The sequence below is a fragment of the Artemia franciscana genome, chromosome 9, assembly GCF_032884065.1.
Source record: "Artemia franciscana chromosome 9, ASM3288406v1, whole genome shotgun sequence".
In the NCBI taxonomy this organism is placed as follows: domain Eukaryota; kingdom Metazoa; phylum Arthropoda; class Branchiopoda; order Anostraca; family Artemiidae; genus Artemia; species Artemia franciscana.
This window is the reverse complement of record NC_088871.1, coordinates 37,066,453-37,074,033: the sequence shown is the minus strand read 5'-3', so window position 1 is coordinate 37,074,033 and position 7,581 is coordinate 37,066,453. Positions and strand designations below refer to the sequence as shown.

Genomic DNA, 7,581 nt, shown 5'->3' with positions numbered 1-7,581 from the left:
CATTTTATAGAGACGATTTTCTATTTTTCTTTTTTATAGAGACGATTTTCTATTTTTCTATGTTATAGAGACGATTTTCTATTTTTCTATTTTATAGAGACGATTTTCTATTTTTCTATTGTATAGAGACGATTTTCTATTTTTCTATTTTATAGAGACGATTTTCTTTTTTTTTATTTTATAGAGACGATTTTCTATTTTTCTATTTTATAGAGACGATTTTCTATTTTTCTATTTTATAGAGACGATTTTCTATTTTTTTATTTTATAGAGACGATTTTCTATTTTTCTATTTTATAGAGACGATTTTCTATTTTTCTATTTTATAGAGACGATTTTATATTTTTCTATTTTATAGAGAAAATTTTTTATTTTTCTATTTTATAGAGACGATTTTCTATTGTTCTATTTTATAGAGACGATTTTCTATTTTTCTATTTTATAGAGACGATTTTCTATTTTTCTATTTTATAGAGACAATTTTCTGTTTTTCTATTTTATAGAGACGATTTTCTATTTTTCTATTTTATAGAGGCGATTTTCTATTTTTCTATTTTATAGAGACGATTTTCTATTTTTCTATTTTATAGAGATGATTTTCTATTTTTCTATTTTATAGAGACGATTTTCTATTTTTCTATTTTATAGAGACGATTTTCTATTTTTCTATTTTATAGAGACGATTTTCTATTTTTCTATTTTATAGAGACGATTTTCTATTTTTCTATTTTATAGAAACGATATTCTATTTTTCTATTTTATAGAGACGATTTTCTATTTTTCTATTTTATGGACGATTTTCTATTTTTCTATTTTATAGAGACGATTTTCTCCGCCCACGAACATCTATTGCGCAACATTTTACGACCTGATTCATCTGCTTCGAATATTTTTTTTTCATTACAAAACATTTTTACATATATATATTTTTACATAATATCATGTCTTACTAGTGTAGTTTGATTAATTTGAAATAAATTCAGCTATTGAATTAGATTGTTGAAACTAGAGAAACTAGTACGGAGAGAAACTAGTACTGTTTAAACTGGCAATTTGGTTCAAATTTATGCCTGTGAAACATTCTTTTTACGAATTGTATTTAGTTTATTCGAGTTTATTTTTCAATGTATGTTTTCATTTAATGTTTTAGCGCAGTAGCCTAAGACAATCTTTCCGGAAAACTAATCTGGTTAGTCCAAAATACTAATCTGGTATTTATTAGAAGGGGTTGCCGAAGTCTGAAGGAATATTTTGCTGTAAGGAACAGCCTTGTGTTGAGTTGTGAGTTGAGGCCGAAGCCCCCTTCTCCCAAATATACGAGGAGGGGAGTCAAAATACGAGCGAAAGTATCCCAGAGCAGCAATTTATAATAAGAACAGCAACACTGATTTCTATATCTGAAAACATTGATTTTCTATATATATATATATATATATATATATATATATATATATATATATATATATATATATATATGCTATTGTGAAATTTTTAGGGCACTGCCATAGTTTCAACAGTGTTGCCATGTTAACAGTCTTAATTAAAAGTTTATCTGGTTTACAATATAAGTAAAATAGTTAAACTATCTTATAAATGTATATAGTATTCAGTAATTCATTATATTTACGTTTTTTCACTTTAACCTATTATTTGAATAATTCTATGAGTTTTTTTTTCATTGTTTGATCATTTTTTCATAGCAATCAAATTACTCAACCTTTCTATACTGAGCTATTTATTCTGGCTGCATAGCCATAAGTTGATTTTAATCATATGTTTGTTTATATTCTGCGACACCTGTGATCTTCTCTCAGACACACCTTTTTTTTATGGACAGGGTGATGATGCAATTTGTCTTTTTGGAAATGTTCCCAACGGTCAAAATCTTTCGGTGTTATTGCCAAAGAAAGCGGCACGTTTTCACCACGTGTCTTTTTCACGTGACATCACATGATGATTTTTCAACACGTGACACGTTTCAATCTCGTGTTTTTATATGTGAATGAGTTTATTTTTTCCTTATGTTCAGATTTGTTTGCATATAACACTTTTAATTTGTCTTGTACTTTAAAGAGAGGTCTATTCCGGATTTTTTTTTTATAACAATTATTTTTATGATGAATTTTTCTTAAAATAAAATACAACGTTTGAAAAGAGTATTTAATTTAAATGATTTAGAAATAATACAGTTTATTTTATGGAGATAGGGTCAATGAACTAGAAGCCAATGGTCCTAGAATGTCGGGAGAGGGCTCATTGCCCCTTTTGTAGGGCACTAGCCCCCTGTCAAAATTTTGAGATGGCCATGTTGTTTAGTATAGTTCAAAAGTTCAATAACTATGTCTTTGAGGATAACTTGACTCCCCGACAGACAGGAAAAGGGTTATAAGCTTTAAAATTTGTCTATAGTTTACGTATAATAATCTCTAATAAGAGTTACCGGATTCATGCCGCTATCACTCATATCAAACAGTTTGTGGTAACAAACTGTAGTAAGGATCGACCCGACTCAATAGTAACCAAAACTCAAAAAAATTGAAATATATAATTTTCATCAAGATTAGTCTTACTCGTCAAAAGTTACGAGCCTGAGAAGATTTGCATCATTTTAGAAAATAGGAGGGAATACTCCCTAAAAGTTATACGATCTTAACGAAAATCACACCATCAGAGAACCTTACTGTAGAAGTTTCAAGCCCCTATCTACAAAAATCTTGAATTTAGCATTTTTTGCCAGAAGACAAATCACGGATGCGTGTTATTTGTTTTTGTTTTGTTGTTGTTTTTGTTTTGTTGTTGTTTTTTTTCCCAGGGGTGATCGTATCGACTCAGTGGTCCTAGAATGTTGCAAAAGGGCTCATTCTAACGGAAATAAAAGTTCTAGTGCCCTTTTTAAGTGACCAAAAAAATTGGAGGGCACCTAGGTCCCCTCCCACGCTAATTTTTTCCCCAAAGTTACCGGATCAAAATTCTGACATAGCCGTTTTATTCACCATAGTCGAATAACCTAATAACTATGTCTTTGGGGACGACTTGCCCTTTTTAAGTGACCAAAAAAATTGGAGGGCACCTAGGCCCCCTCCCACGCTCATTTTTTCTCCAAAGTTACCGGATAAAAATTCTGAGATAGCCATTTTATTCACCATAGTCGAATAACCTAATAACTATGTATTTGGAGAAGACTTACTCCCCTGAATTTGCCGTGGAAGGGGGGCTGCAAGTTACAAACTTTGACCTGTGTTTACATATAGTAATGGTTACTGGGAAGTGTACAGACGTTTTCAGGGGGATTCTTTTGGTTTGGGCGGAGATTTGAAGGGGGGTTACGTGGGAGGATCTTTCAAAGGAGGGATGTTTTATTGGGGAAGAGACTTTCAATGGAGGGGGCGCAGGATTTTCTAGCATTATTTAAAAAAAAAACAATGAAAAAATGAATATGAAAAGTTTATTCCTACTGAAAGTGAGGAGCAGCATTAAAACTTTAACGAACAGAAGTTATTACGCATATGAGGGGTTTACCTCCTCACTCGCTCTTTACGCTAAAGTATTTTTTAGCAATTTCAACTATTTATTCTACGGCCTTTGTGATTCAGGGGTCATTCTTAAGGAATTGGGACAACATTTGAGCTTTAGTGTAAAGAGCGAGGTATCGAAAAGGGGTGAGCCCCCTCATATACGCAATAAAAACATACGAATATAGAAGTTCGCTACGTAAGTTAATTCGTAAGTTACGTATATTTTTTACTTATGAAAACGTTCGTAAGAAATTAAAAGTTATAGTTGCCTTTTTAAGTAATCAAAAAATTGGAGGGCAGCTAGACCTCTTCTCTCGCTCCTTTTTTTCAAAATCTTCCGATTAAAACTATGAAAAAGCCATTTAGCCCCCTTCCCCAAAAAGAATAATATGCAAATTACGTTTTAATTATTTATGCGTAGAGAGGCAAGATAAAAAATGCATTAATTATAAAACGTCCAGAAATTAAACAAAAAAAAAACAAGTTTTTTTAAATGAAAGTAAGGAGCGACATTAAAAGTTTAAACGAACAAAAATTACTCTGTCTATGAAAGGGTTTTTTCCTCCTCAACGCCCCGCTCTTTACGCTATCGTTTTTTACTGTTTTAAAATGTAGAGTTAAGAGAGTCAAACTTTAGCGTGAAAATTATTCAGAGCTGAAAAATTATTTATTTCTTATTTAATTTCCCCAGCTGAAAACGAACAGAAATTTCTGGAAATAAAAGACTGAAACCTTTAATGTATAGAAATTAGTCTAGACAAACCGGGAACAGGAGAAAATATCACAAATGAGAATTGAGCTACTTTCCCCTACAAGCACGAAAGCCACAAACCTCGACACAGTTATTGTTGAAAACATGTTTTTTGTTGTTTTTGTTTGAACAAATGCCTTGCCATAACCATCAAAAAGGATACAGAGACTCAATTTTGCAGGAAAGTTTGATAATCTGTCTGGTCTGTCCTGTATGTCTGTCTAGTCCATCTATCTGTTTAGTCTGTCTAGTCTTGTCCGTCGTTCCTGGTCTGTTCAGTCTGTCTAGTCTTTCCAGTCTAGTCTATCTACTCTATTCTAGTCTATTTTGTCTAGTCTGTCTAGTCACCGGATCATAAGTCTGAGATAGTCGTTTTATTCACCAGTGTCGAAAAACCTAATAACTATGTCTTTAGGGACGACTTACTCCCTCGCAGTCCCCGTGGGAGGGGCTGCAAGTAACAAACTTTGACCTGTGTTTGCTTATAGTAATGGTTACTGGGAAGTGTACAGACGTTGTCAGGGGGATTTTTTTGGTTTAGGGGGAGAGTTAATGGGGGGTTACGTTGGAGGATATTTCCATGGAGAAACTTCTCATGGGGGAAGAGAATTTAAATGAAGGGGGCGCAGGATGTTCTAGCATTATTTGGAAAAACAATGAAAAAATAGATATGAATAGTTTTTTTCTTCTGAAAGTAAGGAGCACTATTAAAACTTAAACAAACAAAAATTATTACGCCTATGAGGGGTTTACCTCCTCGTTATACCTCACTCTTTACGCTAAAGTATTTTTAGTAATTTAACTATTTATTCTATGGCCTTTGTGATTCAGAGGTCATTCTTAAGGAATTGGGACAAAATTTAAGCTTTAGTGTAAAGAGCGAGGTATCGACTAGGGTTGAACCCCCTCATATACTCAATAAAAACATACGAATATAGAAGTTCGTTACGTAAATTAATTCGTAATTTACGTGTATTTTTTACCAATGAAAACGTTTGTAAAAAAATTAAAACTTCTAGTTGCCATTAAGTAATCAAAAAATTGGACGGCAACTAGGCCTCCTCCCTCGCTCTTTTTTCTCAAAATCTTCCGATTAATTGTAATTAATTAATATGCAAATTTTGTTTTAATTATTTATGTACGGAGAGCTCAGACCAAAACATGGATTAATTCAAAAACGTCCAGAAATTAAATAAAAAAAAAACAAGCTTTTTCCTCCTCAACACCCCGCTCTTTACGCTAAAGTTTCTTACTGTTTTAAAAATAGAGTTAAAAAAAGAGTCAAACTTTATTCTAAAGAGTGAGGCGTTGTGAAGGAAAAGCCCCTTTCATATACGGAGTAACTTCTGTCCGTTTTAAGTTTTAATGTTGCTCCTTACTTTCATTTAAAAAAACTTGTTTTTTTTAAAATTTAATCTGAAAAAAAAACTTCAGAAAAATCCGAATGATAAACATAAAAGCCTTTTCGCAAGCATCAATCCAACGAGCTTGAAACCTGCACAATGTCCATTAATGAGCAACGGTATGCCTATACGTTTTTAATATGAAATTGTAAATGTCCGACAAAACTAAAGGAATATGGGCGTTATTGATAACATGTTTTTACATACAAGGGCAAAACAGCACCCATATACGAGGACATTTTAGAAATAGGATTTGAGCTTTCTAGAAAAATGCTCTAAACCGAATACTACAAGTGAACAGCATATTGCTATCAATTGCAAGAAAGACACCATAAGGTTTTTCTGTGCTTCAAATCTTGACAATCTTTGTTCTGAAATAGATGGCGCTCTTGCATCCGCACTTTGGATCGTCTTTGGACCGTGATCTAAATTGTCTTAATATTAAAACATGTAGCATATTTGCTTCAAAATGAAAACTAAATGAAACTAATTCATTTTTCACCACAGCTAATAAATTTTGAACTGATATATTATTTTACAGATAGATTTGAATACCAATTCTTTTCATGAATTAAATAAAAAAATTGTTATTTGTCTCCATTTTTCAGTTCCTCTTAGAAAATAATTAAAAAAACTAAAGATTAAGAATGATTTATTTTTTGCCAACTAAAATATTAGACGAATTTTCTGTTAGGTCACCACCTTCCTTCTTCAGCGATGCAAGAGAAAGTTAAAAGAAAACACGTGAAGGAGAATTGAAAGGAAATATTTTTCGAACGGAAATGTGAACGATACAACTCGAATAAAAATAAACTGCGTGGAAGCCAACAGGGGACATGTGACATGATTAATATTTTAGTATTTTCTAGAGACATGCATATGACCTTGGGACATACCCTTGTCTATGCTCTAACCCGAATACTACAAGTGAACGGCATATTGCTACCAATTGCAAGAAAGACACCATAAGGTTTTTCTGTGCTTCAAATCTTGACAATCTTTGTTCTGAAATAGATGGCGCTCTTGCATCTGCACTTTGGATCGTCTTTGGACCGTGATCTAAATTGTCTTAATATTAAAACATGTAGTATATTTGCTTCAAAATGAAAACTAAATGAAACTAATTCATTTTTCACCACAGCTAATAAATTTTGAACTGATATATTATTTTACAGATAGATTTGAATACCAATTCTTTGCATGAATTAAATAAATAAAAAATTGTTATTTGTCTCTATCTTTCCGTTCTTCTTTGAAAATAATAAATAAAAACTAAAGATTAAGAAGGATTTATTTTTTGCCAACTAAAATATTAAACGAATTTTCTGTTAGGTCACCAACTTCCTTCTTCAGCGATGCAAGAGAAAGTTAAAAGAAAACACGTGAAGGAGTTTTCAACATTGTTGGGTTTTTTTTTCTAGAGATGATAATGAGCAAATCCGTTTCGAAACTTGAAAATTCTGTAACTTACAAAAATCTTTATGCGAATATGGGGGAATCTTAATGTAAATAAGCTACACATATATTTATGAAAAATTATTGAAATTACCCTAGTTTCTATCATTTTCTTTTCTTTTATTTCCCCCCTTTTTTATTTTTTTTAAAATATCTTAACTAACTACTATTGTAAATTTCGTGGTGTTTTTGCGTGTACGTTTTCAATAAGCTCTGTTGGTTCTACCGCAACATACAGCGTTGTGGCGTTTGAAACAGATTCGCAGCACAAATGACAGGAAGCGTCACTTTGCTTAGAAACAACCTTTTTTCTACTTCTAAAATGTACTAGAACGTAAAGTCTCGCTTTGGATGAGCCTTCTTTTGTTATTTCAGCGCCATTGGTTAATATGATTATATTTGGGAGGGCAAAAAAAATTTTTTTTTTTTTTAAGAGGTTTAATAGACATTATCATCT

General features: G+C 32.0%; 1 long non-coding RNA gene across 1 annotated transcript in view; it reads left to right on the top strand.

Moving 5' to 3' along the window:
- The first annotated feature begins 7,579 nt into the window (after positions 1-7,579).
- The window catches only part of LOC136031364 (uncharacterized), a 29,493-nt gene continuing 29,491 nt past the window's right edge, over positions 7,580-7,581 (top strand). The window contains exon 1 of the long non-coding RNA XR_010618498.1: positions 7,580-7,581. This exon is cut by the window's right edge and continues 913 nt beyond it. This is a non-coding gene — a long non-coding RNA (uncharacterized LOC136031364).